Source organism: Anas platyrhynchos, chromosome 4, assembly GCF_047663525.1.
Source record: "Anas platyrhynchos isolate ZD024472 breed Pekin duck chromosome 4, IASCAAS_PekinDuck_T2T, whole genome shotgun sequence".
NCBI lineage: Eukaryota > Metazoa > Chordata > Aves > Anseriformes > Anatidae > Anas > Anas platyrhynchos.
Window position 1 is genome coordinate 61,610,231 of NC_092590.1, and position 22,460 is coordinate 61,632,690.

The 22,460-nt window shown below is 35.9% G+C and overlaps 1 long non-coding RNA gene across 1 annotated transcript in view; it reads left to right on the plus strand.

The window, feature by feature from the left end:
- Positions 1 to 20,761, plus strand: part of LOC140002346 (uncharacterized) — a 33,764-nt gene extending 13,003 nt beyond the window's left edge. The window contains exons 2-3 of the long non-coding RNA XR_011808722.1: positions 3,218 to 3,265; positions 19,332 to 20,761. This is a non-coding gene — a long non-coding RNA (uncharacterized lncRNA). The remainder of the gene's footprint in view (positions 1 to 3,217; positions 3,266 to 19,331) is intronic.
- Positions 20,762 to 22,460: the final 1,699 nt, after the last annotated feature.

Consider the following 22,460-nt stretch of genomic DNA (forward strand, 5'->3'; position numbering starts at 1 on the left):
TCATATAGTTTTGTTTGTTTGTTTGCTATCCTGGCTTTTCTACAGCCTACTGACTTACCATAGTACCTGTCTCACAAGTACAAAATTCTCCCTTTACTCCTGTTTCCCCCAGTCAAGCAATTTCATGTGTGCTTTTCCAGGTTGGACTGGACAAAAATCTCTGGTGCTGGAAATGCTGACTCTGGCAAAACTGAATTAAAAAAAAAAAAAAAATATATATATATATGTTAGTTGGGAGAAAGATATTAACCCATTACCTATATTGCAGAGGGCTAGAGAGGCTCATACTCCATGCTCAGCCAAGCACTTTGAAATGCTTTTCCTCAACTGTAATAGCTGATGGGAAAAGCGGCCTCATGAGAACCAACTCTCTCTCTGAGCAGGCTAAAGGAGCAAGGAAGAGAGGACAGAAAAGCTGTAGAGGTTTGTTTTCGTCTTGCAGAGGTGCTGGGCAGGGCAAACCACAGCTTTCCTGTGGTGCAGGCTGCTTCCCAGGCTGTTCCACATACATCCTGCTGCAGAAGCTGAACACCTTATGGCTTGTGGCAAAGCCATGGAGGAGATCACAGCTTGTAGTTTTTTCCTTGGAATTGCTGAAAAGACTAAATTCCTTATTCACGGTTATAAGATAGCATGCACATACATGGCTGCACCCTTTGTAATTTGTGTTTGTAGAGGAATGAAGGGTAAAAGAGCAGCTGTCAGTGAACAGGTCCTGGTGTCCAGGAACAGCAGACATTAGGTAGATGAACTCATCTCTTTCCAGAGATCTAGGCTTAGTCTGTAAGAGTGTTTAGATTTGTAGTTATTGAAAATGTAGAATATCTACGTATTATACATGTCAACAGTAGAAAGCTTCTTGGCAAATGCTCTTTTACAAGATGAACTCTGACCACAATTTACTTGATCATAATAGCTTGACTATCTGTAGACCTCAGTGTCTTCATACAACCAATAAGGAAATTCAACCCTATCTGACAGATGGGAAAACTGAGACAAGGGGAACCAGTGTATTGGTAATACTGATAATAAGGGATCTGACATCTCAGGAATCCAATTTAACTGTCACATGTGTTCTCTGAATCCTATGCAACTAAATTCTCTACATGATTAAAACAAACAAACAAACAAACAACAAAAAAAACACACCAGAGTTTAGAATATTATTTATTGGGCTAATCAAACTATCTAGTCTTTATTCCTGAAAACAACAACAACAACAACACACACACAAAAAAAAACAACAAAACAACAGCACAGGAGTCATTTTTCTTATTTCACAATACACAAAACACACAATAAACTGACAGAGAGTGTCTGCTAGTGGATTTCTGTGCAACAGCACTGAGTATGTGCTAAAAACAACAAGTCTGCAGTGTAATATGATAGAGAAATTGTTCAGCAAGGTCTTGACTCTGACTTTACGTAACCTGTATCAAAATAGTGCAAAAAAGGAGACAGAAGAAACCAGCCAAGTCGCCTCTAAAATTACCGCTGGCACTAGCACCAGTGAATGTAGATCATAGTATATTTCTATGAATAGAACTTGGAGGAGTTGTGGAAGATTTGCAGATTGTGTAATTTTGTTGCTGGAGCTGATGACTGGCAGCCAACTGCGACTCTGGTGGGTGAGGAGCAAGCAGGATGATGTCCAAGCCATCCAAGGGAAATCTTGGAAATTGCAAGGTACTTCAATCCTTGGAAGGTGCATATCTTTCTAAAGTTTTTGTTATATCAAAATAAATGCCAGTGAATACAGACATGGCAATGTTCCCCAGATTATCAGGTGAAACCTCTAAAGAATCTCTTGAGCCTTTGTTTGCCAGCTGCGCAAATCATCAGCCTGCTCTTGGACATACTTCCAGTCTGAGTGGATATTATTTGTACTAGGAAGTATCTGCAGGGTCAGGACCCATGAGTTATTATTTGTACTGCAATGCCTAAAGACACTAAACAGGAATTAGAATACAAGGCGTTGAACATGGCACTTAAACATATAGCAACGAAGTTCAGCAATCTGCGATTTCCAGTAGACAGCAATGAGCGTGTACCCAACAGGGAGAAGGGCCATGAAAGGAGTGTAAAAGTGGTCAGCAGTAAACTATGAGCACTGTTTGATGAAGAAGTACTTATTGAAAGCAATGCCTTGTGGACTTTGCCGGACATTGCACATACTGTTTGAATGCTTGTATACAAGGCAAAAGATATAGGTGCTGATAATTAGTCTGCGTTTTAAGTGTGGAGGTGGGGTTTCCATGTGTAGTGCAGCGACATTACAGATGTCTACAAATTGTGTCTTACATCTAAGTTGTTTATAATGTGATTGCAAACAGCGAGCGTATTGTTTCAACATGGTTAATGTTTATGAGATTCATTTCAGTTTATAGGTGCACACAGATTGCCTGGAAAAGTACCAGGACATTCTTTTTTTTTTTTTTTTTGATAGTGATGAAGAAAGATGAAAGTCTATACACGCCCTTCCAGTGTAAAATCAAAAGGAGGAACAAATAAGTCCAAGAATTTCACAACTGCTTGAGTCTTAAGTTTCTGTAAATTACCTGATGTCCTCCTCATGCTTGTGGGATTATCTGAGATGATAAATAGGGCTATGCCAGGTCAAGAAAAGAAGAAAATTAAGACGAAGAATCCATGAGAAACTAAAACTGCAATGTTGTAGATTCTCAGCATAGACATGCAAAAAGATTGTTTCCAAAGGCTTTCCTCTGGACACTACCAGAACCAGTAACAAAGTCCAACTGGTCACTGTACTGCTGTTGGCTCCATAACACGTGTGCTCTTTGGGAGAGGGGGAATATGTAGTCTAAATGGATTTAATGCTGCTTCAAGACAAATTAACTGTACTCAACATCTATAGCTTGCAGTTTCTGGGTTTCCCAGTAGAAAATACCATTTAGACCTGCTTTAGAAAGAGCTCTTTCTACATCCTCTACTATTCGTCCGATTTCCCTATGACCTAAAAAACAAAGAAAGGTATCAGAGGAGAAGGATGTGCAAAGAAAGGGGAGGGCTATCATCAAACATTGGCTTTATTTTCTTCCCCATAATTCATAAGGTAAAGTAAAAAATGGACACATTAAATTTAGAGATATCAGACAATAATTTCCCTCTGCCTTTTACAATAGAAAAAAATGAAAGAATTGTATCAAAATTTATTTATAAACAAAATAATGATTTTTTTTTCTTATTTTTGTTGTAGGTTTTTCTTTTATCTCTGCAAACTGCCTATCTGGAAATTAATTACAAGGTAATACACTGGTAATCAGCCATTCATAGATAGAATGTAGATGCACAGTTTAATAGCATTATGCTTATAGTTTATAGAAGAAGAAAACAATTGCTGAATGGACACTTCACATAAACCTCTGGTTCCTTCCATCTCCCATAGCTATGGTGGGATGTGTGATATTAGGATATTCTGTCCATACCCCTCCCTGAACAGTCAGAGCTGCATTACTTAAGATGCCAGCTAGATTATACATTTTTAACTGCTCATCTTAAAGAGTTAAGAGCTTCACTTTCCAGGAATGGCAAAGAAAGGAGGTGTACTGGGGAAAGAGCAAGACACCCCTGTTAAAAGTCATGCAACTAATTTCTCATGCAGGGTTGTTTTCACTCATTTTCCTGTTCTTCAGCACTTAATGATTTTTCTGTCATCAATGAAGTTTTAATTGAGTGGGATTAGGGGTGGATTAAAGGATCTCATCAGAACTCATACTCCCTGCATCCACTTCCTGTTGAGTCCTCTCAACAGAAGAGCTTTTGACATTAGAGAAGTGAAAAATACTTAAGACAGTGATACAGGTAGGGAGAACTCAATTGAAATGTAACCAAGGAACAGCAATTGTAAAGGCAAGCATATCATAAAATCTTGGAGATCATACATGTAGAAGGGTGTGATTTACGTAACTTTGCCCACTCCTGGATTTCACCTGGCTGTATACAGGAGGGGTTTAAGCTTTAGCAGACACGCAGACATCACCTCAACCCTTTCCTCAACTGTTTATGGATGTTTCAATGAAAGATACTTTCCAGTACAAAGCTGAATCAATATTAAAAATATTGTAAAATTCACAACATGAAAAGCCAATGGATTTACATTTCATTCTGTATTTACAATGGATTTAGAATCAAAACTACAGCAGGAGCATGAAACCTTTCTTTCTCCTTTTATGCCAGGGATAGAATATTAAAATTATGCATTTATTTGGGTTCTCTTTTTACTTTTTCCTCTTGAAAATACTTTATCTTTAACCAGAAGAAAAGGGTTATGGAATAGAATCTCTGAGAATGAATCTTTTGAGTACTCAGCCAGACACTGGAGAAAATCCTGAACCAGAAAATAAAAAAAGTACTATCAATGATTTCAGTGGGCACAGGTTCATATATTGCTTTCCATATAGTACAAAAGCTCACTTCTGCTCTTCATATCCCACTTTAATCACCAAGAGTTACACATGCAAATCCATGGCAGAGTTGTAACTTACAACATTTAAGACTAATTATATAGCTCTGGGAACAATATTCAAATCTTAGTGCAAACAGTTCTTTATCTTTTAGACACTATGAAATCTTCTCCAGTAACAAAAATTTCCTCTCAGATTTGTACAGCAGGTCTCAAATCTGATGTGCTGCTGACATTAATGGGATATATATGTACAGTGGAGGACAGCATTCACAAGTCAAAATCTACTATGAGGTTCTGTGAAGATAATGTAACTGAAGTTTTCTCTTCTACACCTGAACTTGAAAGAAGTAATGACATTTTATCTCATGAATAATGTTTTAGTTACAGTTCTATACAAGGTTTAATTAAGTCCTTGAAAGTTAAACCTATCCAAAGAGGTCCAAAAATTTCTGGGCTAAAACTATTTTTAGGATAGATATTCTTGTAAAGTGTGCTGCTTCTTAGGCATGACTTGGTGCATCCATTTCCCTTCTTCCATGTTGTCCAAACTCCCTATTATCATGCCTAGCTTAAAGGGAATGAACACATCAGTACTTTGGAGTGTATGACAGTGAATGTTTGTGGCTGAACATATATAGTAACATGAATCTGGCTGGTGAATGCCTTTAGCTCCTTACCAATCAGCATATTTGCAGTGAGCATCTGGGATTTGTTGACACCTAGCAGCCTGGTTAGTTCCACATGTATGCATAACAACATTCAACCTTATAGAGTTTTCAACCTTACAGAGTTACCATGTGTCAACAAATTTTCAGAGAGGCTTCCAAGAGACCAACTGTATTTGTACTGCACAGCTGTTTTATGTATATGCAATAAAATAAATCCAAGCAATCTGGGACATATCAGAGTTACGTTATAATATCACAGGACTCACTTCACTACACACATGAAGACAGTTCTCTCTGGGAAATCCAGACAGAATTTGGTAGACTTATATATATGAGACTGTATTTCAGATGGATGCATTGGGTTTGATAAATATTGCTGTAGCAATGCAAACTGGTTGCTAATAGTCCACATGAAAATAAATCAGATAAAAAAAGGGTTCCATGTTCCCACCTATTCACAGTTAGACACAGTCAGGTGTGGAGCATTAGTGACTCAAGTGGAGCATGACTACAACGAGGTTGGAAATCACTGTTGAAGGACAGGAGCCCATGAAGATTCAAAGAAGCACAGATAAAATGAGTGAAATGAACTTAAAATACAGCTAGGAAAGAAAGACTCAGTTTCAAAGCAGCTTTTTCAGATTTACACAGCTACAAAGACTATATGTTCATTCTTGATTATTGATTCCAACAATCAGAAAAAATGTTGATGGAAAATTCAGTTGCTTAAAATATAATGACATATGTTATGCTATGTTTGCCAAACATATGTCACAACACTGATGGTTAATTAGTCATTTATGTATCTTTTTTTTGAAAACACATGATTTTAAGAGTGTGACTTTGAGTCCAGAGTGTTTAAAACCAAATAGCATTGTGAAAATGATGTTAAACTGTGAAAATGGTGATTAGAATAACTCAAGAGTCAAATTCAGACACCTATTATATGCTGCTGAACTTCAGATATAATTGGGTCTGTCTCACATTGATGCTAAAAATAGGAGTATTGTAAATGAAGTGGAAGAAGAATTATGACACAGGATCCCATGAGTTAAAGCCTTTAGAGCATCAGTCCAGTGGTCAGACATAATCTAACATGGCCAATAGATTCTCCTGAAGTGCTCCTTTCCATTACAAGACAATTACTAAAAATAGGCAGAAGAGAAGGTGAGATGCTTTTGGCAACTTCCCCAAAATGAGGAAACTAAAACTCAAGAGGTGCTTCAGAGTTCTCTAAAGCAAAGGAGATAACTCTAAGACTGACTGAGAACTACAAATATCTGTACAGTCAACCTTTTTATTTCTATTTTTTTTAACCTCTGAAAAAGAGACCTTGACAGATGACCAGTCCTTTAAGAAGCTGAGAAGGAGCTGTTCTTGAATTAAACCAGCTTGCTGCTGAGAACTAAGACTAGGAGGAATGTGTGTGTACACACAATTCTCATCTTCTTCTTTGTAAGGTTTCTCTTTTAACATTTTTGGTTTACTAGTTGAATTAAAGTTTCAAAATTACAAACTTGATGTTGGGCTTCTCATTAACTACTGATGAAGAATACTAAATTTATACTTAAGTTTCAGGCAGTAAGAAGAGATCACAGAGAAGAACTCCTTGATTAGTTACATCTGCTTTTATTTACACTTAGTTTCTTATTTGTGATCAGAGTTCATATTTTCTTTATGTTTACTGGAAACTGTTTTCCTTAAATTAACTGTAGCATCAATGTCTGTCCTGGGGTAGTTATTTTAAGAATGCTGGCTATTCCTAGGCCTTTTATTAGCTCAGTTAAAATACTTCTAGTTTGTTTGACAGTAAGAGTTCAAGTTAAACATGCAAAATTACCACCGTGTACAGAAGTATATTGTCTTACTCTCTTTCCCTACGATATACAGAACTGCATGATTTAAGAGCATGATAGGACTTTCATAGGTGGATCTGACCACTGCAAGAATAGCACAGCAAGTTGGACAAGAAGAGCAGTTTCTATATCCTCAGGTAGATGCAGTATTTTCATGAAATTTTATAGTTTGAACAACTTGTGGAAATGGTGAAAGGGACTGAGAAGCACAGTCAGAACTTTGAATAAATTAGATTATATGATTTAGATGTGTTGCAAAAAACAAAACAAAACAAAACAGAAATCTGTGTATAAAGAGGCTTTGCGGATCAAGGCTTTGAAATAAGCTGGATTTGCAATAACAAGGTTTTTAAAAGTACCCAGTCTAGAGAAATGTACAGCTGAAATATTTCAAGTCTAATGTTTTTCATAATATCAGAGAAAAAAAAACATTTCCTTATTTGTATCGTGTTTATTTCTGTGCCCCAGAAATGGACCCAATCAAATTGACTCAAACTCCATAGATCCAGGGATTTGACCTAACGACCTAACTCACAGACTTCTGATGTTTTACTTTTCTCTGACAAATTACAGGATATATGCCATCTTTGTTAGGCACATTAATGAGTTTCTGGCACAGAGCTGGAGGCAATGCTGTTTGTGCTTACCAAATAGAAAGTTTTCTGCACTCAGATCCTGTGAGAAACCAGGTCTTGGCACGTAGTTCCTTGTTATTCCTAAAGAGAATACTGGAAAAGCAGGTCAACTTGCTTACTCTAGTATCATCTTTTGTTTGGATAACAGGTACATCTTCAGCTGGGGAGATACAATGTAGAAGGAGAAACATATCTCAGAGAGCTGGAATGCACTTTTTTACTAACTTTGAAAAGCTCCCAGAGAATTCATTGAAATCTATGTTAATCTAAAGTAGAAAGAGTTACTATAGTTACTAATACAATAGTTACTAAATATAATTCTCACTATATAAAGTGCACATTCTGGGATCCTATAAGTTGAAAAGATAAAAGATCTTTAATTACATTTGCCATGGTAATAAATGATTGGCTTCCTTTTATATAGTTCCATTGTAGACAGAGCATGTACATAACACTTTGAATGTTTTGAACAACTCAGCATCAGTATAAGAGTCCTTGCTCCCTCTCCCTTTTTTATTTAAAGGTTGGCAGTAATTTTTCATGTCAGGGTCATGATTGATGTGGGTTAACTTTCCCTAAAAATCTTTTGAAACATTTTGAGTAATGTTAAAAATTATGGCATGCAATACATCAAAATATTTTTCTAGGCTTCCTGCATAAGTAAATAAACACTAGGGAAATGTGGAAGGCATTCAGAATGTTTTGTAAGCAAGTTTCAAACTGCATGTTGCAGATTTATATGCTTCATAGCTTACGCTATGATGCATATTGCATTTTATTAAAATACATGGTGGGTGGGGAAGAGTTGGTGATCTACTACATTTGTGTCTTTGCCCACATCAACTTGCAAAGGAGATCAATTCACTAAGAAGTGTATCTGAACATGGATTATGTATCCTGTCTGTCAAGTGTCAGTTTCCTGGAGAAATACTAATAGCAAATCCTCAATCTTAGGCCAAATGTCAGGGCTGTAATGTCCAGCACTCTGAGTATGGAACATGGGATTACACAAACATCTGCCATTGACAGGCAAACGTAAAAGCCACCGATCTTCAGCAGTCAGGTTCTGAATAGCAAAGAAAATCCCTCCAAGGCATAATTCCTAAAGATAAGTAAAGTAAAACAAGGTGAGAAACAGGTGAAGCAGCAATGTATTTTCCTAAGAGGAAAAAAAAAAAAAAAAAAAGAGGGATGTCTACTGTCACTCAGTAATGCAGGTTAAATAGAAAAAGGTAGACAGGCAGGTATACAGTGTGGAGCTCCTCTTTTCTTAGTCAGCATCTTTTCATTCACCCTTCTAATCATGAGTGGGGCATCACAAAAATCTGGGTTATTATTCTTCTTGTTAATTGAGGAATTTGAGAGTGGAATAGAGTGCTTTCAGAAGAAAACAGAACTGATGACACATGTCTTTTCTCATTAGGTTTAGGTATCCCACTGAGGTGTTTATGAGAGGGGTCTAGAATCCCCACAAAGCCCATCCAGAATAGCTCAGCGTACCCACATGAGAAGTCTACTTTTCTCCTTTGACATATGTAGAGCACAAGTCCCAAATCAAGGTAACAAGTTTATAGACTTGTAAATGTAGCCTGCACTGTAAGGGCATAGAAAATAGGTACTTACCTTTTTGAGATTCCGAGATAACCACAGCATGGCTGAGGTAAAGGTTCAGAGATGCTATAAAAGTATCACTGAGTAGTATCAGGAAATGTTAGAACATACCATCAATACAGTCTTTACTCCTTTCCACGCCAAATATTTACTTGTTTTCTTTCCTCTTCAAAACCCATGTTATACATTATCTAAGCAAGTTGAATTAGCTGTTCTCTGAGAACGCTTATCTTTCTCATTAGATGATTTCATTAGATATCTAGCTTAGACTAGATATATAAGTTTATATGGTTAAACTTAGTTGAGATGAGTCCCACATCTAATACGTACAGATAAACAGGAGTAGAATTATAGAAACACAGAAGAGAATATCCTGAGTTGTGAGCAACCCACAAGGAGCAATGACTCCAACTCCTCGCTCCATACAGGACTATCCAAATATAAAACCATAATAGAATCACAGAATAGTTAAAAACATTGGAAGGCTATGCTTTGGTATTTCAATGCATTCAAAATCAGCTCAGTGAACATTGTCTTAGAAAGCTGGATGTCATTGGGAATGTGACAGAAAATGATTGAAAATGCTTGAAATGATGTATTCAATGTCATATATATGATACTCTGCTGAGGCATGCAGTATAGAAACTAGACAATTAGCTGTCAGCAAGTATTTATTTGTAAAAGTTGTAGACTAGCATCTACTATAACTGCCAAAGTTCAAAGTACATAACTTCTGTATAAATTTTACTTTTCCAAATAATTTATTTTCATTGTAGTCCTGAAATTAATGAGACAGACTATAACTTATTTAGCTTTCAGCTGTATAGTAACTAACAACTACAAGAAACTTTTCTGTTTTCATGGTTTAAGGCACCAGTGGCCACAGAGAATGATAGACCCTTTCGAGCAAAACTTTGTTACCTAAACTGACAGAAGACCAGTATACTGTTGGCAATATATGAGCTGTTTGTCCTACAAAGAGATAGCTTTGCATAAATCTTGGAAAACTGTATTTAGTTTGCTGCAGCTCCGTAGAAGAGTCTGAAAAATACAATTCTGGTACTTTCCTAGGAATCACATTGTTTGTCTCTGTTTCTGCATTCCTTAGCAATAAAGGAAAGTTTCAAGAGTCTTGTTCTTAGAATGTAGGCTAGAAATTATTTTTATGATCTGCTCCATTTGCATGCTGTCTCACATCTGACAGTCCACTATGAGCAATTGAGAAACTTCTTCTGCATAAATTACAGTAAGCCTTATGGCAATTATTGCTATCTTTACTGATCCATGCAAAATCATTTCTTTTCTCATTCCAGAAAGTGCAAAGACTCTTCTTTTTAGGGGGTTGTTGACCATATTAAGGTTTTCAGCAATATAGCAGTGCAAGTAGAAGTTAACCAGGCCCCAGAGAGGCCTCGTTAATTAGAAGTTTTGTTACTTCGCAGAAGTGAATGAATTATGGGTAGAATAGTACATGAAGATTTTTACCTAGGAAGGGGAATTTTACTTTCTATTAATTGGGGAATAAAATATAAAAATGAGGTTATCTGTTAGACTGGAACATAAGCAGCTAAGTCCCAGGGTTGTTTTGGTATTGGACATTTTGTTAAGACACCTGCAAGCTTGGGCTATTAAAATAATAATGAATCACTTTAATGATGCTAATACAGAAGTGTCACAAACAAAAAATAGAGAAGCACATGTTCAGGTATGGTTCATGAATGAACTGGGGTGTATTTAAAATCTTTTGTGTCTGCTTTCTGAAGATGGCAACTTCAGTTTCTGTTATTCCTGTTGTCCTGCCAAGTTGAAGATTTTGTTTTACCAGCCTGTTAAGAGGTTTTGTTGGTTTATGTGTTTCTTTCTGTTTATGAAGGAAAAAGCTAGCTCAGGTTTTGTTTGACGTCTGCTGTGCAGATCTACAAAAAGGGAGGAATAATGTTTTTCTAATAATGTCTTCAGAGGCATGAAATGAATAAGGGAACAGGTAGCCCTATCTTTATGAGACAGTTAGCAGGTTGTATCTTGATTTGTTGAAGGAATGTTCCCTAAGGATTGCTGTCGTGGTTGTAAGCTGTGTACTGAGCTGTAATTCAGTCAATTACAAACACATAAATAACGTCTAAATGCTACTTAAGACCACGCTCACTGTCTGCTTTGTACCTATGTGGAGCAGGCCAGTAGACACTAGATACCTATACAGTCAGTACTCAGCCTATGATAAATCTGTTGGACAAAATCACCTTTAGATACCAAACAGCTGACTGTGCAGGATGCTGGCTGCTGTTTTGGAAACATGTCTCAAAATCACCTTCTTGCATTTTAATGGCAGCTGATATCATATCAGTACAATGTCTGGAGATACATCTTTTAGTATCTTATGGATTGAAATATGCTGCATAACTGCTGTTACCTGATCTCACATGAGAATTCTGGACTATTTCACAAATGTTCCTCAGAACAGATCACAATGAAGCTGCAGCTAAGGCTCTTCAAGGCTGGCCCACGGTCCAAAAACATGCGGTATATATCCAGTGACCTACTAAATGAACAGACAAGGGGAGCATGGACACTTCCTATTGCAGTAGAAGTGAACAAAACTTGCACAGTTTTGATGAATTCAAACACCCTTTGTTGTATCAACAAATGAACAAATCAAACAATATCTCTTAAAATAAGTGATAGATAATAACTAGGGGGGATAAATTATAGTCGTGAGGGATGCTTGCTTAAAATAAGAGGTGGAGAATCACTGTAAATTCTCTCATTCATCAGCTACAAGTGATTGAGGCTTTATACTTATGATTCACCTAAGGTTGATATAGTCAGCTTAGAAAGCCTGACCGCTTTGTTCTGAATGCTTGCTTCTGCATTTCTGGGTCACCTCAGTTATTAACAAAAAGAAACAATTGTGATGAGACTAGGCCATTGCTTTTAGTCCCTTTCAATTCCTGTTTAACAGAAAAAGGAGAAGTGATACTCCAACTTTTGTGAAGAAACATTATTGTAATTTTATTCACAACATTTATGTGTGAATTGGTATAGTATGTGCCCACTGAATATACTATTTATTAATTAAGACTCTCGTCTAAAATATACTTGTACTTGATGAATGCGTTTATGTCCCATTGAAGTCAATGGGTTATAAATATATATATTTTTTGTGAAGCGTAAACATATACCTGCTTGATTTTGTATGTAGGATTATAGCAGGTTAATGGAACCAAATTGGAAATTGCTTTTTTTTGACCTACATTTTTGAATATTCAACTTGAAAATCATGTAGCCTGATTTTTGAAGATACTGACCAGCTTCAGTCAAAGTAGAACCTTGAATTTCTAAGCGGTGCTTTACAATTCAAGTATTACACACCCTTGCCAGAGGAGCGTATAAGGAATTGGGTGTGCAATGTTTGTCATAAACTGTGAGATACACAGGTAAAATGAACTTTATAAAAATAATGACTTTTTATTGATGACACTTCTTAACAGACATTAATGCATTTTCTATCTGCAAACATGACAATTTAAAAAAGAGAATAAAATATATTAATGGAATAGCAGATGTTCTTTATACAGAAAATTGTATGGAAATTGATGGCTAAGATATGAGAAAGATGATTGAGTGCTTGAGACATACATTATTTTTAAAGAATTTTAGAAGGATTTTTAAAGGACTTATAAAGGATTTTTAGAGGTAATGATAAAAGATAGAAAAAAAATGTTTAGTAAAATGCAGAAAGATACAACCAAGTGTCATGAAGAGAAGCTGAGCAGAAAAAAACTTAAGCTGGACAGTCACAACAATGTGTTAATGATATTATTCATTAAACTGCTGGAAAATTTCCCAAGGAACATAGTGGAAGTCCCATTACTGACTGTAGGTTTAGATTGTTTGCCCCAGGCAAAGACTAGCATAGGTTTCAGGTTTTTAGGGCGGATTGTGTTCGGTAGTTTTTTGAATGAAGAAAAGAAGAAAATTAGTAAAAACCTGATTTGTCTGTTACCTCTGCCCAAAAAAAAAAAAAAAAAAAAAAAAAAAAAAAAGTTAAAAAGTGAACAAAGAAGTTAATACATGCATTTTCTGAAACTAATCCAAACTTCTCAGTTCAGAGTTTGGCATATTCTGTTTATCAGCTGTCCAAATCTTATGGTGCATTGCTACAGCAAAACCGGGACAGTAATGAATGGGTGAAAGCCATTGGATCATGATGGACATGTTGGATTAGATCCAACATTAAAATGCAGGTCCTAAAATATTGGCAGTAATTAGGAGATTTATGATTTTTTTTTCTTTTTTTCCATCAGTGAAATAAGTTGCATATCTGAAGGATGGTTACCAGCCTGAGATGTAGGTAATCTTCTGGTCTCCTTGGAATTGGACAGCTTTGGGAATCAAACATCAGGACTAAATGAATCCATATTCAATTTCTATTCAAGACATTGCCTATACTTTGAACAATAATTATTTTGTTTTATGTGTTTGCTTTGCTGGGTGTGTGTTACTAGCCAAGGCCTTAAATCTCTCTGGCACAAATTACAAATTACAAATTTAAAATAAATAATTGGCAACTAATTCTACAAGTACTTAACAAAATTCTACCTCTGCCTCCAAGAGTACAATGAACACGGCTGTAATGTAATTCCTGACACATACACTCTGTGTACCCCCCCTGTCCCTCCCCTCAACCTTGAGAAGAGCAGATAACACAGTCAGAAAACACTACTGCTAGAAGTCCTTGCAGGTCCACAAAAGACCTAGTAAAGTACATCATAACATCAATCGTATTATATATCATAATAGGAAACACCTAATATTGGGAAGTGTACTTTAAAAAGACACAAGGTCCAACAAACATATACTTTTCAAATACATCAGCATCACCAGTATATCAATATTATTCTAGTGACAGCACCAAAGTCTACTGACAGTTAAATGGACCCAAACCATTCTTTCCCCACTTGTTGGAAACTGGTCAGCAACTGTAAAGGTCTGGCTAAGGAAATATCTTAATTCATCTGCTAAAGTGAATTAAAAATGCATTTAAAATCTAAAAATAAAACGTAAGTTAAAGCTAGTGCTCAAATGTAAAAAACCACCACCCCTATTTTTGATAATCTCTCAAGTTCCAACGAGGTCTATTCAAACTCCTGGGACAGAATGAAGTAAATAAATGGATCATTTTACCAGTAGGAATAAAGTAGTAAAATACAGAGCTCTTCAAAAGTATGATAATTATGTACACAGTTGTATTTGTCATACAAAAAAAAAAAAAAGACTAACAGTAAAATTTATCTAGAATCTTCTATAGAAAATTATTTGAAGACTACATGCAGCTGTAGTAATTTTGTTAAAACAAAAGTATTTTTACAGCAGAGTTGCATCATTAATTAGCATGTAAGCTTCCACGTTTAGCTAGCAGCAGCAACACCAGCACAATCAGTAGCAGGTGCCTGTATGTGATATATGTAATGCTACCATAGAATTTGGCAAGCAATGCTTAGGAAACTGCATAATGGCTTAATATAATTCAGCTGAGGTCTTCAGATAGTGTAAACTGACCTTCCCTGCACACAGCATGGAGGGTGAGAGTTGGAAGAGATTGACAACTGCCAGTGCTGTCAGCAGGGAGATGCCTACAGCCAGCACATCCGTCACTCGGCCGACCAGAGCACATGAATAGGAGACCCTGGGACCGTCTCTGTGTGTTTCCCAAGGGGTGCCAGAAGGGCACACTTACTCTTCCCTGGAGAGTCTGTAACTCAGATTTTGCTGGCTTAAGGAAGGTCCCTTACCCATCATATCTTTAAAGACATCTTGTGCCCTGTCTATGCAGCCATTTGAGTTTTCTCCCCAGTTGTCGGAGAAAGGCCAGGGTGTCTGAAATGAAGTCTGCCCAAGTCAGTTTAATTCTGTAGACACAGGACTATTGAATGAAAATGTACCTCCTTTCTGGACACCAGAGGCTGTCAGGAAGCACGTATCACAGTAATAGCCAGTGTAACCTGGACATCTTTCACTGTCAGAAAGAATGAACTTCACAGCCCACTTACTAACACATTTCCTCAATAAAATCTCAGTTAAAATCTCTAATTACGATTTATTAGTTTATTGAAATGCAATGCTGCAGACATTTAAACAAATGCTTTTGCATTTTGTTGCAGCACCTGGACATTTCTACTGAGTGATCCTTTACACATGGTATTTGGTTATTTGTCATTTAATGACAACCACAATGGAAGTGTCCCATTTTTGCTCTCATATGTTCACACAAGCTTTTCTCCACTAGTCTATGAAGTCTAAGGAAAGCCTACTTGCTTCTATGCAGAAGAGAGCCCCATTTTCTAGCAGGAAGGATAGGATTTGATGCTATTTCCCCATTGTGCCTTTCCCATTATCTCTGTTCCTGTGCACAATGTAGATGCTAACGCACTGCAATATATAAAAGCTAAAGCAATTTAAGAAGCAGACTTTTCTCTCTTGCATACTTCATGTTCATTGTAATGCAGGAAGTCCAGAATGGCCAACACAAATTGTTCCCCCAAGCGTCATGAAATAGCTGAAAAATAAGGTACCTATTTATAATTAGGTATATGTACACACACATTGCAAATTACATGTAAGTATATATTTAAATACACAATTATATTTTAATATACATTTAATGTTTTTTTTTTTTTTTAATAAATTTTGTGTTTATGCTTGTAAATATCTGCATATATGCATATAAGGTTCTTTATGTTTATCTTGCAGTCTCTCAATCTTTAGGCCACAATTACTACTATTAGATTATTTAAGGCTTGTAGAACTTAAAATATACTGGAGTGAACCATCAACAAATGGTTCACAATTTGTCAATGCCCTGTTGTTTAATAGCTGCAGAACTACAGAGAAAACATTCTTCCATGTGGAAACAATGAGATGTCTGTAGATTTTCAAGCTTTGGAGAATTTAAGTTTTTGTTTGTTTGTTTGTTTTGTTTTGTTTTGTTTTTTCTTTCCCTTATGTATTAAAAAAAAAGTCACATACCTACTTAGCTACTGTTATTTGTCAGTTCTGCCTGGTACTATATTAGTATGAAAAAATATTGCTTTCCCAGAATGAAAACACATTAATATTTGTGAAATGCTTAGATACTGTGATGAGAGGGATCCTGTTAGGACTTAGACAGATGTATCTGCAACATCTGGCAGTAGATTTCACAGCCCAGTCAGAGGTCTGGCCTTGATGACTCTGTTTAATTATCTCTTGGCTAAGGGATGTATGTCTTTCCCCCTTATCTCTCATAATCCTACCGAGATCCCGTCTGGGAAAAATATTGGGTAAGTGAAAACTTAGCCCAGGGAGTTGATGAGGTGAGGTAAATCTCAAGCTGCCAAATTCATGAATACTCAAAGTTTTAGCACATTTTTACAAGCTTTGGCAGAAGGACATCATTAATGTTTCAGAAGTTCTCCTGATCTCTCTTTATTGCTCTTTGGCCAGTGTCCCTGTAGTTTTTCAGTGTAGCATTCTTTTATTACTGGAAGGAAGACAATACCTCTTGCTGATAGGACACTCTTTTTCTTCTATAATGAGCTGCAAAATAAAGTGGAATATAACTGTGTAAGTAGCCTTAAACTTGGACATCAAAGTAGTACAACAATCAATCTTGGTAGTTGTTCAGCTCTCTCGAGCATTATCTTTATCATATTTCTAAATGTTCCGCTTTACTAATAGAGCATTTGTTACTATTAACTGTAGGTAGAATATTATACTTTAGCTAAATCTATCAAGGAGTAACATTTAGGTTCTGACACATGAGAGTCCTGAAGAAAGTTAATTACCATGACTCATTTCTTCCTCATTTCTACTGGTTTGGTAATTCTCTTTAAAATGTTATTTTTTACAATTGAGCAAATATCTCTCAGGAAATTTTTACCTAATCTAACCAGTGCATTTGATTCCACTGAGAAGCATCCAAAATATAGACAGAAATTCCACAAAATATAGTTGTATAAGATAGAGTGTACTTTTTAACCAAAAGGGAAGTAAATTTTGGCACTTAAGGCATATAATCTATCTAATCAAGATTTTATATTAAGATTTTTCTAGCATATATTCACATAGAAGATAACTGAGAACAAATGTGCCCATGTTCTTTCTCGCAGTTTCCTTTGAGAGCTTGGTATTATTGTATTCTATGTATTCATGCAAAGTATTGAGGGTGAAATATTTTGCTGAATTTTTGTGAAAAAAAGTGAATATTGAAATTGACCACTGCTTTTGACAAATTCACGGCAAGTAAGCTGATCCAATGTGATTAGCTTGAGCTTTTTTCCAGGAATACTGGCTTAATGTGCTTTGTGTAATATAGTATTGATAGTGCAAAAATAATAACATTGCTGTTTGTGTGTAGCATTTAATCACAGTAATTTGGAAAGTTAGATAAATTCTTTATATATATATATATATGTATATATATATATATATATATATATACACATTTTTTTTTTCTAAAGAAGCAACCTAAAATTTGCATAGCTGGAGAGAGAATAACATGCATTTGGCTTAACAAAACAATATGGAATCACTGCTGATGGGAGCATCAGTTATTCCAAAAACACACTGAATTTATTTAAAGGAAAATAAAACCAAATGTATTTATATATGAAGACTTGACCATTCCCTTACTATTAAGGACTAAATCTCTTAAATACAAAGTTAAAGGAAATTAATCTTACAGTTACTGAGATCAAGACTTGATTGAATCTGAATTCTGTAGGTGTTTGAGACCAATCATGCTACCCTTATTATTTAGATTTCCTTGTTTTCCATGGGTCATTAGCAGAAGATTTACGTACAAGTTAACCTTAGTGAGAGTTCAGTAAGGAGTTGAGGGCTGCATTCTTTTCTGGTATAAATCAAAACTCAGTCATTTTACATCCTTTTACACCTGCTAGCACTTTTTAAATGTGCAATGTCATCAGAACCTGGTGAATGTATAATTCAGGAAATAAAAACAGGATTCTATTTAGATAGAAAAGACATCATATTAACTTGATACGGGCTGCTGCCTAAGGCTTCATGCTGCACTTATTGCACTTGAAGAACCATCCATGTCAAAGGGCTTCCCCCTGTGCAGAGCACCAGCATTCAGAATGCTAGAAAAAAATCAAGCCTAATGCCAACAAAACAAAAAACTTATTAATGATCTGCTAGATCAGTGAGTAAAAAAATGACATAATGACTTTTTTACTATATGGATTCATTGAAGGCACAGGAGATCATATACCATAGTAAATCAAATCAATAAATATTTAAATACTGTTTAGTTCATAGATCAATGGTCTGGTAAACTGTAATGGAGCTTTCTGAGCCATTATGATCTGATGAAAAAAAACGCAAGTTACGTTTTGTTCATCTATTAGAAAGCAAGAACCACAGTGAAGCTGTAATGGTCTACTGTGTCAAAGCCTGTGTGGAGCATTTTTAATTAACTATTCATCTGCTCATTAGTCAGGATTAATGCAGGAGGATCTATTAAGATCTACTGTGTCAAAGAGTATGTCATACCAGGAGTCTGTAAAGCCTGAAGATATATTACCCAGTCACAGTACCATATTATAGACTGACAGAAAAATTGCATCTTTAAAAAATAAAGCTGGCTCTGAGTAATGTCTGTGCAAGCAAATATCTTAAATCTTTTTTAAAGTGCTATTTTTCCCAGTTCTGTAATTAATCAGAAGAGCATAATCTAAGATTTTTTTCCCCAAATCTCCTAACACAATCATGTTTATCAGCTTCTGCAGCACCATTTAAGAGATCCCAGTTATGCCATCCTGAAATAATACTTCATCATCTTTTGTCCTCATAACCATGAAAAACAAAGTTTTTCAAAGTTTTTCTAAAGTCAAGTTATTCAGGGAGCTGAGTTTTTTGGCACAAACATTGAGAACTTGGTTTGTTTGGCCTTAAGAAGAGAAGCATATGGGAGATCTTACTGATGTCTTTCCCACCTGTATGGGCAGACAATGGAACCAGATTCTTCCTGGACTTCATTGTGACAAAAGAGGCATTAGACACAAACTGCAACAAGGGAAATTGTAATTAGATATAAAGTTTTTTATTAATATATATATATTTTTTTTTCATAAAGGTTTACAAGTACTGGAGCAATTTGCACAGAGAGGCTGAAGATACTTCATTCTTGTTGGTGTTGAAGGCTCAGCTGGACATGGCCATGAACAACTGGATCTAGCTGAACCTGCTTTCAGTTGGCATTGGGTTTTATTTCTCCAAAGACCCCTTCCAATTGCTATTCTTCCGTGGTTCTGTTGTTCTATAATTAGAAATCCAGAAAATCTCTGCAGTGAAGTATTCAAGACCCATAGTTATGTAAAAAATGTCAAAAATTTTAAACAGATAAATTATAAATATTTGGAAATGTCTGTAAAAGGCTATTTCTCTTCCAACTACCTAAGAGCTCTTTGCTGCACAACTGAGCTTTAATTTCTTAAAATAATCTCTTTATATATGTATAATTTTAAAATTACTGCCAATTTCCTCTTTCTTTTTACTTTGATAATTTGCATGTGAAGAGAAGGCAGACGAATTGTCCTTAGTTTGTGCACAAATTAAGCAGTGAACCTTCTTTAGGATTATGTATTGCTGCATAGGAAAGGTGTTCAATTTGTACAATAATCTGCAAAGAAACAAGGATCACCTACTGCTGATACTTGTATGAGTGTATCTTCTCCCCAAGCCACTATGGAGGCATTAAAACTATACCACTTTATAGTCTCAAATATTCCATAAACGAAGCACATAACAATTTTCTTAAGATGAGGCCTATGCATGTGTTCAATATGATGAACTTCTTTCAAGAAAAATATTGTGTGTCATGGAAAAAAAAAAAAAAGTTAGTGTGCTAACCTGTAATTATGGGCTATCTAAAGAAGTTGAATATTTCATTCCATGTTTTTCTGGGTTTGTATTTTGAGACAAACTTTGAGAAGAACCTTATTTAGAACTACTCAAGATTTGCAGATTAAGTCAGCAAGTTCTGGATAAACACTTAGTGTGACAAAAAGAAATGGCTGAGATTTTATTACTTTTTCCAAAGCTAGAAAATATATGAATGTATTACAGGACAGGTGAAAGAGAGAAGAACCATACAAAGGTGATATTTCACTACCTGTAGCGTTCTTTCAGTCAATTAATGATCATCAGCATTTGGAAAACTTGATACTAAACTGCAATGACCTTTGATGTGTTCAGCAGATTTTGGATCAAGTCGTTTTTAGCAGAGTAGAGACCAGGAGATATTTAAGCTTATTTATGCACTTTTTTTTTTTTTTTTTTTTTTTTTTTAAGAAAGAAGCAAAAATTAGAAACAGTGTGTGTAGGTTGCAAGGACAAAAAGTTGTCTCATTTCAGTATGTCCAGATTTACAAATCTTTACTGGAAACTTGGAAGACACTACTCAACGTTTTGCTGAATCATGTGAAAGAATACCCATTGCCATAAAGATTATGTTATTACATATTTACAAATGTTCTGTCTATATTTGGAAATAATATCTAAATGATATCTAAATAGCACTGTAAAGCACATGATGAATTAAAGACTTGATAAGTTATCTCATACCTTTGAACATAATAAGACAAGTTCTACTTTTCTTATACTTGTGAGTGGCCTTACCTTCCATATTAGGAAGTAGAAAGTGCTTCTGTTTCTTTTCTTCCTCGGAAGGACACATATCAGCTTTCTCTTTCAGATCAGACTTTGTAATCCTACTCAAATCTAATTTTTTCTCACATTTAAATACCCCCCCCCCCCAATCTGATATCTGATACTAGTTCAAAGTGAGGCAATCGGCTAAGAATAACTAAAAATAATTACTCAAAGAGCAAGAAAAAAATCGATAACATGACAAATCAGATTGAAATTTCTTCTGAAAAGAGCAACTGATCAAACCTTGCAATCAATATTTTGATTTTTTTTTCCTCACATTGCAGAGATTTTTATAAAGCTCATGCACAGTTATGACACAACTGTGATCTCAGCCTCACCTGAAGACGTTTGGGCACATATTCCTTCACATTTCTGTATACTCAGTGAAATAAACATTTTCTGTCAGGACAGCCAGTGAGTCCTGGAGCAGGAATTGTGCCTAAAACTTATTTGTGTTGTCCAGTGAGGTGCATAACAAAAAGGAGACATTTGCACTTCTCTGTTATCCAGAGAGTGTGCAAAACCCAAAACTGGAAGGGTATTCCCAGAAAGAAAAGGCATAGTTTTTACTGAGGTTAATATCTACTGAGGTGAGTAGGTAGCTGTACTCAGCATTTCAGAGTAAGTAGACATGTTTTTTCAAACTGATTAAGTACAGTGGTCAAGACTTCACAAGACAAAGATCTTAGCTGAACTATTAGAATTTGGTAATTCAAATTAACTAAATTATAGTATAATTCTCATACAGATTAGGTGAACTGTACTTTTAACATATTTTAGCCAAATAAGATGAGCTCTAGCAATCATAATATGGTAAGATGGTTGTGATCCCATCTCTGAGTGTTAAACTTTTTTTTTTTTTTTTTTTCTCAGACTTGCTGTCCAAGCTTTGATAAGTTTGTTCATCACACAGAACCTTCCTTTCTTCACCTTTAAACATTTAGTATGCTACTTGTTGTGTGGTAGGATTCCAGTCATCCATTTCTTCCATTTGCTATCTGCTCTGTTGGTTTAAATCACTCTTGGGCAGTAAGAACCTGCCTTTTTCTTGATTTTTTGTGACCCTTAGCATGAAGGTGTGCTTGGGACTTTCTGAAATATTAGTAAGACACAACTTCAGGATCCTGGGTTATGGTTCAGGACCAAATGACAGTGTGGCAACTAAATGGACTCAGATATCTAAACTCTTCAATGACAAATATAGGCATACAATGACTTACGCAACTCCCCTTTCCCATGCAAAAGTCCAGGAAGAAAGTCACAGGGACAGAGTGGCAGCTGGAGCCATGTAGAAGGTGCTCCTGGGTTCAAGTTGGGATGTCCATGGGCTCTCTGCCCATGCAACTCTGGATACCACAGGTTTTTGGCTTGGGTAGAGAACATTCCATTTTTGATTGTCTTTGTTCGAATTTGTGTGGTGCCTGGCAGCTGGCTATAACTGCTTGTAACTAATCTGTGCCCTGGTCCTGCAGGGCTCAGTGAAGCTCATAGGCCAACACCATGGTCAATTGGTCCTAATTTATGCTAATTGCTAGAGTCTGTTTAAAGATAC